At 40.9% G+C, this 7,873-nt stretch overlaps 1 protein-coding gene across 2 annotated transcripts in view; it reads right to left on the reverse strand.

The window, feature by feature from the left end:
• LOC133976396 (diacylglycerol kinase zeta-like) overlaps positions 1–4,909 on the reverse strand; it is a 103,286-nt gene extending 98,377 nt beyond the window's left edge. For both annotated transcript variants that reach the window (XM_062414598.1, XM_062414597.1), the window contains exon 1: positions 4,812–4,909. The gene's annotated coding sequence lies outside the window, so the exon portion shown is untranslated. The remainder of the gene's footprint in view (positions 1–4,811) is intronic.
• Between the last annotated feature and the right edge of the window lie 2,964 nt (positions 4,910–7,873).

Raw genomic sequence — 7,873 nt, forward strand, 5'->3', positions numbered from 1 at the left:
CGGAGGGACAAATCAGCGATGACCGCCATTTCCTCCCACTCGTCGGGGTCCTACTCGTCAGCAGACGCCCCAAACAGCTCTGCCTGGTAGGCAGTGAGGATGGAGAGAGCGCTGAGAGCTCTGGCCTACAGGGCAGCTGCCTTGTACGCCCTCTCGGTCAGTGCAGACTGGAACAACTCAGGCTTGGTTGGCAGCGTCGGACGCCTGGAGGAGGCCACAGATAGCTGGCTCTTGCTGCCCGGGCAGAGATGCGCAGCTACGGGGGCTTCCACCGGAGGCATCAAGAGGAGACCCTGGGCTTCCATCGACTCGCATTTGAGGGATGCTGCACCCGGGATGGGGCTCCTGTTGCTGAACAGGCAGCTACTCCAAGTTTTGGACAGCTCGGCCAGCAACTCGGGGAAGACAGGGAAGCTTTTTCTCCGCACTACGGGCCAGGGGGAGCCACTTGCCTTCGTAGCGAGACCTGGTGGGCTCCGCTACTGCAACCGGCCAGGGGACATCCAGCTTCCCTGCCGCACGTTAACACATGACGAGCAGGTCCACGTGGAGGGAGGGAGCTAGAGAGCTCACCCTGCGGAGGGCCGTGGCTAGCTGGTGTGCTAGCATGGGGTCGACAGAAGTAGCTGGTGTGCTAGCTTAGCTCAACCGACTCGAGCGTGGAGGGGAGCCGAGAGGAATTCCGCCGTGGAGGGGCTGGAAAAATACTTACCAGTCCGATGTGGTGTGAACGGACAAGGCAGAAGCCAGAGCACGACACTAGCGTCCCGTGACGGAAGCTAGCAAGATCCGTCTGGTGAACTGTTAAGCTAGTGAAAAGCTCCAACGTGAGATAAGCTCTCAGGTGAGAAAAGGTTTTGAATTAAGGGAGTGTTATCCGCGCACACTATATATAGTAGGTGGGACTACTGGGTGCTGGGGATCAACACCTTTCACCGGCCAATCAAGATTGTTCTGATTGAGATAATTGCTTCTATCAGGGCTGCAGGAGGCTGCATCCCATAGCGAGACACAGAGTGATTATTATGAAGAAGAACCAAAGCCTATTAACATTCAAAAACTTCAGGTTATGTAAAGCATCCTGCAGTCTAAGTTTGCAAGTTAGAATATTTTAATGTAACATTTGATAAATGTAAATGCACACGGTTGATAGTAAATACATTCATAAAACATTAAACGTATCTGTCATAATGCATGCAAATTCCTCTAACAGCCTCCACATAGTGAAAATAATGTTCAGGCTGCTACAACGAGCAAAACAAAACAAACAGTGGACTTAATGTTTTCTAGTTTTCACACCTTGCAATGGCTTTTGAATGAGTCAACTGATGTGATGCGCAACAGAGTATGTATATGCAAACACCTGGGAACATTAAACAAATGACCAGCATGCAATTTATTATGAAATTTTGAGACACAAAGTATTTCCCAAATTTAGGCCACATTTTTACACCGTAGAAGGAGCATGGGAATGCATCCAAACTGTTGACTCGTTAGGATGTATTAAGTCTTGAAATGCAGACTTTGAAAAAGGCACCTATGAAATAGGACAGACCTTACAGTATGTTTGATTTCCTATTGTGGTTGGGGGCTACAGCTTATCCCAGAATGATTAGGGAGAAACATAGAAACAAGAGAGCTCACTACCATCCATGTGGGCCATGCACACATAGGTAGAACAGAATCAGTTTTGGAACATCAAAAGCCCTGCTACAAGCTTAACAATGTCCATCACCACAATAACAAATGCTGGATGATCAAACATACTGATGATTCTGCTATTCTCAGGACCAGCTGTCTGGGCTAAAAATATAATGTAATGTCCTGACAGCACAAGAGAAAGGACAAGCAGGACATTGAATTAGCAAGTTTCATAACTTTTATGAAAAATATCTTGTGCCCAAAGTTGTTATTTTTTCCTGAGAAAGGCACTGCAAAGTTGAGAGTCTGGCCATTATATTTGAACATTTATCAATCAATCAATCTTTATTTGTATAGTTATTTGTGGAAAAAGTGCACATTCTCATCTAGAAATCCATGCAGGATCAGCAGTCTGTTGGGTTCATTGGGGAGTTTGTCGACATGTAGCGCATTTATTGTGTACAAGTAGATATTTTGGCAGGATGGTGGAGGGAAGAATTCAGACTGATATAATGTGTCAGTAAACTGCAGCCTTCTCTTCATTTGAATGGGTGCAGTGTGTTAACGCTGCAGGGGTGCCAATGCAGACGGCTCAGTAAAACGGAGAGTCGTCTGGCAACAAAGTTGAGCCAGAGTCAACTTTTGCATTATAATCTGGCGGGGAACTGCATTGGCCAAGGAATGCAAAATAGCAGGTGCCACAGTGATAACTTTCCAGAGTTGTAAAATCATGTCTGTGGGTATGACACCCATGTGGTAAGGTGTTTTGGCATCTGATAAGCTTTGGAATGCATTTGTTTGTAGCTCTAACTTCCTTGATCATATTTCATTGTTTTACCAGTACTTTAAATTACACGCCCCAAACAACACAGCCGTCTGCATGGTTTTAACATAAGCCTAACTTTAGTCTGAATTCAGTCTTAGAGTTTAGGCTTCATACTCTGGCTACCATGAAAATTAGATTTGTCATGAATTCTAGAAGCCAGTGAGTTTTATCAGTGCTTGCAAGTTTGCCTCTGTAACGGTGGCTGAGAAGAACTCAATTTTGGACCAAATGGAATACTGCAATCTCAAGTAGAATAGAGTGTAAGGAGTCCTGTAGACTGAGCAACCAATGTTACAGTTACGGTTTAATGGAAAGAATAAAGAGATTGTGTCAGTAGGTATGTGCAAGTGTGTGGGAGACTTCCCAGAGCTCTGCTGTTGGGTTAAATATTTACATGAACTATGCAAATACAAAGACATAAAGAGTGCAGTACAGCTATGTGATGTTCCACTACTGAGGTAACAGCAAGCCTTCTAGATATCTGTTACAATGAACCTTTACTTAGATATAACATGCTGGTGTTGATGTTGCACCACCACCAGACTCTGACGTGACCCTATGAAGGAGTTTTGTTACAAGTTTGTGAATATGAATAAAAAAATGTGAGAACAGATGTGTATACTGTATATTTTATGTCATATTGTCTATAGTAAATCCTCTCTCTCTCTCTCTCTCTCTCTCCCTCTCTCCCTCTCTCCCTCTCTCTCCCTCTCCCTCTCTCTCTCTCTCTCTCTCTCTCTAGTAAGTAAGTATGTAAGTATAAGCATTTCAGATTAACGTGCGTGCATCCCGTACAGTGATAGATGTACAGAGTTCCAGGCTAGACCTGGAGGGGGAAACAATGAGGCTCTGGGGGAAAAAACCTTCCACACGTTCAAAGTTTACTTATTTAAATTGCAGCCTCACAGGGTTGTTCATGCAGGCAGGGTAGTCAGTTATAGTCACATGCTCCATACAACATGGTCTAATCATGTATTTCCATTACCTCTATCTCCCTCTCTCAATAGGCAGTCTATATAAACATTTTCCTCTCATTCAGTCTGTCTACAAGTTTTGCCCTCCCTGCTAAACTGCTAAATTCTTCAGAATTTAATTCCCTCCTCCTCCCAGCTTCCTTTTATATTAGCATTCATTTGTTTGTGCTGTTTAATGTTTGTTTTTTTAATGTGTAAATATTCATCTAATGTTGTGTATCTCAGGCTCTGCCACTGCAGAGAAGGTGTTGGAAGCTCAGGGGCAGTCTGTGTTTGGAGAATCACATGAGCAGAACCACACTGCCAAATGAAAATATATGTAGTTACAATAACATGGGGACGATCTGTAAACACAACACCTTTTTAATTGAGTGGATCCCCATTTTGTTTGTCTATTGTAAGCACATGAGGAGCAAGGACGTACATGCATTCACGTGTGAATGAGGGTCACCTAATTCACAGTCCTGCCAATGGTTTCACATTACACCAATGATCTAGGGGTGACTGTAATGTTCCAAGATAAGCAGCAATATGCTGGCAAAGGCAGAGAAGAAGAAGACTAAAGTAGAAATCATCTACAACAAACCAGCTTATTTTGCCACATCAGAAGCTGCAGTTGCTAGAATGCATCTTTCACTGAGCTAGGCCAGTTGTTTCTCTCTGCTGCCAGGAAGACACTGAGCTACCACTGTACTCAGTCCGTAAATAAGTTATTAGTTAGTTTTGTGCTACTTTTTGTCGTGCTACTTTAAACCACAATCATAATGTGTGCAGTGTGGTAATAATAATAACAACAAGAATAATAAGAATAAGAATAAGAATAAGAATAATAAAGAAATAAAAAATGATAAAGTACCAGATTTAACCTGCTATTCATACTTTGATGGACAGTTCGTGTTAAAGTGACTTTGTGTACGACAGCATCTTTAAGAGGCCTTTTGTGAAAGAACCACCACAAATAAAACCTTCATCTGTGGGGAAACTCTGGGGTAGCATGACCTTGAAATGGCCTATGTATTGTTGTTGGCTGGATTCATTTTGATCCATTTTGTTTTGCAATTATTCTCATAGAAGTGATCTCATATCAGCTGGTTATGTCCACTTTGTGTTTGAGTTGACTGAAAACTAAGAACACAGCACTGCAACAGCCCACTAACAACCCCACAGACATCACTGGCTTTTAGTCAGTAAGTTCACTTCTGCATAGTTGTAGACCAAACTGTTGATATTTTTCCTAATCCAAAATTAAAGCAAGTATTGTGTGAAATCAATCCTTGCCAACATTTCCAGAATGTCTAAAACTTGAGAAAGATTGTTTATTCTAATGAATATTCAAAAAAAAAAAAACAAAGAATAAATTTAGAGCCAACCTGAAAAAGCAAGAGAGAAGTATCCATCCGTTCTTCCATTCTTTTTTCTCATCTGTTTAACTGCCGAGCTCACACCAAAACCTGGTGTATAGTGAGTGCTAATGTGAAGCAGAGCGAGAGGGAGGAAGACAACCAGTGGGAGGAAGAGAGAGAGAAAGAGGGTGGGGCTCAGAGAGAGAGAGAGAGAGAGAGAGAGAGAGAGAGAGAGAGAGAGAGGGTGGGGCTCAGAGAGAGAGAGAGAGAGAGAGAGAGAGAGACAGAGATAGAGAGAGAGTCTGAAAGAGGACTAAAATAAACTAACTTCCTTGACAAGCTGAGTACAAAACTGTGATAAACGCTCACACACCAACATGAAACACACACACGAACATGAGATGAACAAGGAAACAGAAACTGATTGAATGATTGTGACATTACACAACACATACACAACAAAGTCAGTTACTATCTTTGCTACTTCAAGACTGAATTACATAAAAGTTCATTAACACCAGACCAGGATTTCCAGCACAAGAACTAATTCAATATTAGTATTATTTTAATTGCCAACAATGTGCCAACAAAATTTCATCTTTTTCCTAATCAGTTTTTGTCATTTTTTTTCCCATTAATCTTCACATTATGACGAGCATAAACATCTGGCAGTGAGTCATTTAACAGACTTTTATCATTAAAAGCCCTTTTAATTCATATTTTAATCTGTTTTACAGCAACCATCAGCACAAAAATGAAAAGCATCTGCCAGTTTGTCCTGTTCATGTCGGAGTGAATAGTAGAACATACACCAATAATGGCCTGAAAGATTCATTGTTCCTAAATTCAAAGTTCTGTATCAGCTGCTATAACTCTATTGTCACTTATAATTAGCTAGTATTATGCAGTAATCATGGATTTCATTCATTTTAATCACAAATGTTTAGTGAGCCATAGTGGCCCTAACAACACTGTTAATTTACATTTAAATGAGTGTTCTTGCTGCTGTATTGTCTGGTTATTACATATACTGCATTCTCCTCATATATGTTCCCTGAATGCCAGTGTTTCATGTAATATTCGTACTAGACCAATAATGGTTTAATCAATCATTCAGTGTATTTTAATATTTGAAAAGTGGGCCATACTAGCAGCTAGCTCAGTAGTTAGTGTAAATGATCAACAGCTGGATAGTTAATAATAGTATGAATCCTACAGATAAACTTTTAAGCACATCATATCATTGTTTTAAGCAAATCAGCTTACATTTTTTAGAATTAGGGGCTGTTCAGGTTCAAGCAGCTCTTACTGGTTTGTGAAGCTAACGTTAACTGAGCAGCTAAACCCTGGTTGTATCTTAGCTATCATCGTTCAGATATCAAAATTTCTATGCTGATGTGACTCGGCAGCAATTAGAACTAACAGTAGCTGTTAGCAAATTCTTCTGAATGGCATGATTATATCTGGAAAATATAGAGCGCAACTGTGCCAACCCTAAATGTGACTTAAGTGTTTTTCAGTCTTGCTAATCAACTTGTACCTTACAAAGAAGTTAAATAATTATTCAGGGAGAAAAAAGAGATTTTGGGGTACAAACTTGAAAAGTAATACAAACAGCCACACTTTAATTTAAACTAATTTCCTGTAATTAACTCTCCTGTAATCAATGTTTAATTGACATTTAATTTTGGTGCAATTTGGAACAGCATGTAAGATAAAACAGAAAAAACTGTCAAGTTGGTTTACTTGATAAGTACCAATGCATGCATAGTTGTTCCAATTTCAGTTCTTTAATTGACAGAAAAGAGTTTTCTGTATAGTTTTGTATGTCAAACTAAATATAAGCGCATTAGGATGTTTCAGTAATTTTCTAAAAGTAACTGCTGTGTAACTGTAATTCTTGGGACATTTCTTATTTGGTACTATTTGGAAAATGTGCTCGTTATAGGGAATTTAAGAAACAACAACAACATGTTAATAGTTTGACATACAAAACTAAAACCCTAAAAACCATGTACTTTCGGTCAGAATTGTTGAGGCTGTAATTTTTGGAGAATTGTTGCAAATTAATACACTCTCTGTGAAATGTCCATTACCATTAAACACCTGCACATTTTCAGGAAGTTAGCATAAAAGTAAAGGACCCGTAAAACAAAGCATTACCATAGACCACACATACAGGACTGGAGATTATTTCTTATTAAAATTACCGAAGTCCCACTTAGGTGTTTTCCTCAAATCCTTTATCCCTATGATAACGATTAATCAGCATGAGTTGATGGTAAACCATTAATGACCATGAGACTCCTCTGACACACAGTCAGTGTTTCAACAGAGCAATGCAACATGCACAGACGTTCACAACATCTCTTGCCCACTAAGCAGACACCAGACAAACCAAATTAGCCGCTAGAGCTACACCACAACCCCTCAATTGCCACCCACGAACACTGACAATTGTTTATTCGAGTGTCTAGCCGAGCTGGGAAACCACTGTCCTCGTTGCTGCTGTTGGCATGACAACTGCGGCCCTTGTTGCCGTGGGAATCATGTCCCCTGTCCACATGATGACTAGTGACCCACTGGCAAGGTTATACACACATATACTCACACTCACACCCAAACACTGATACAAATATAATCTGGACCCTGTGATGACTCACCAGGACAACAGGAAATAGCACTGAGGGAAAAACCCGGATTCGTGTGAACTAAATACTCTTGTTGTGTTATGTCTGTAGATCTATTGGTGTGTGAGGCTCTATATTACGTCGGCCTTATTAGTGATGTGCGTTTGTGTGTGGTCCAAGTATTCCTCATGTTGTGAATACTCGCCTCCCTTTGAGACAAAAAGAAAGTCCCCTTAACATAAATCATTAGGATAAATCTCCAGGAAATGAAGTTAAGTCGATGTGATGTCCTCTGAAGTGATGGAAATATGACTGTGTGTATGTGTGCACATACATAGAAGAGGCTTGGATGCATTCACTGCAGCTATGAGCCGTCTCAGTGTGACCTGTGAGTACTTCACATCTGTTTACTTGGTGTCTAATCAGGACAGGAGGACCTGTGGGACTCTTTGAGCCCCT

The sequence above is a fragment of the Scomber scombrus genome, chromosome 24 (assembly GCF_963691925.1).
Source record: "Scomber scombrus chromosome 24, fScoSco1.1, whole genome shotgun sequence".
Taxonomy (NCBI): Eukaryota; Metazoa; Chordata; class Actinopteri; order Scombriformes; family Scombridae; genus Scomber; species Scomber scombrus.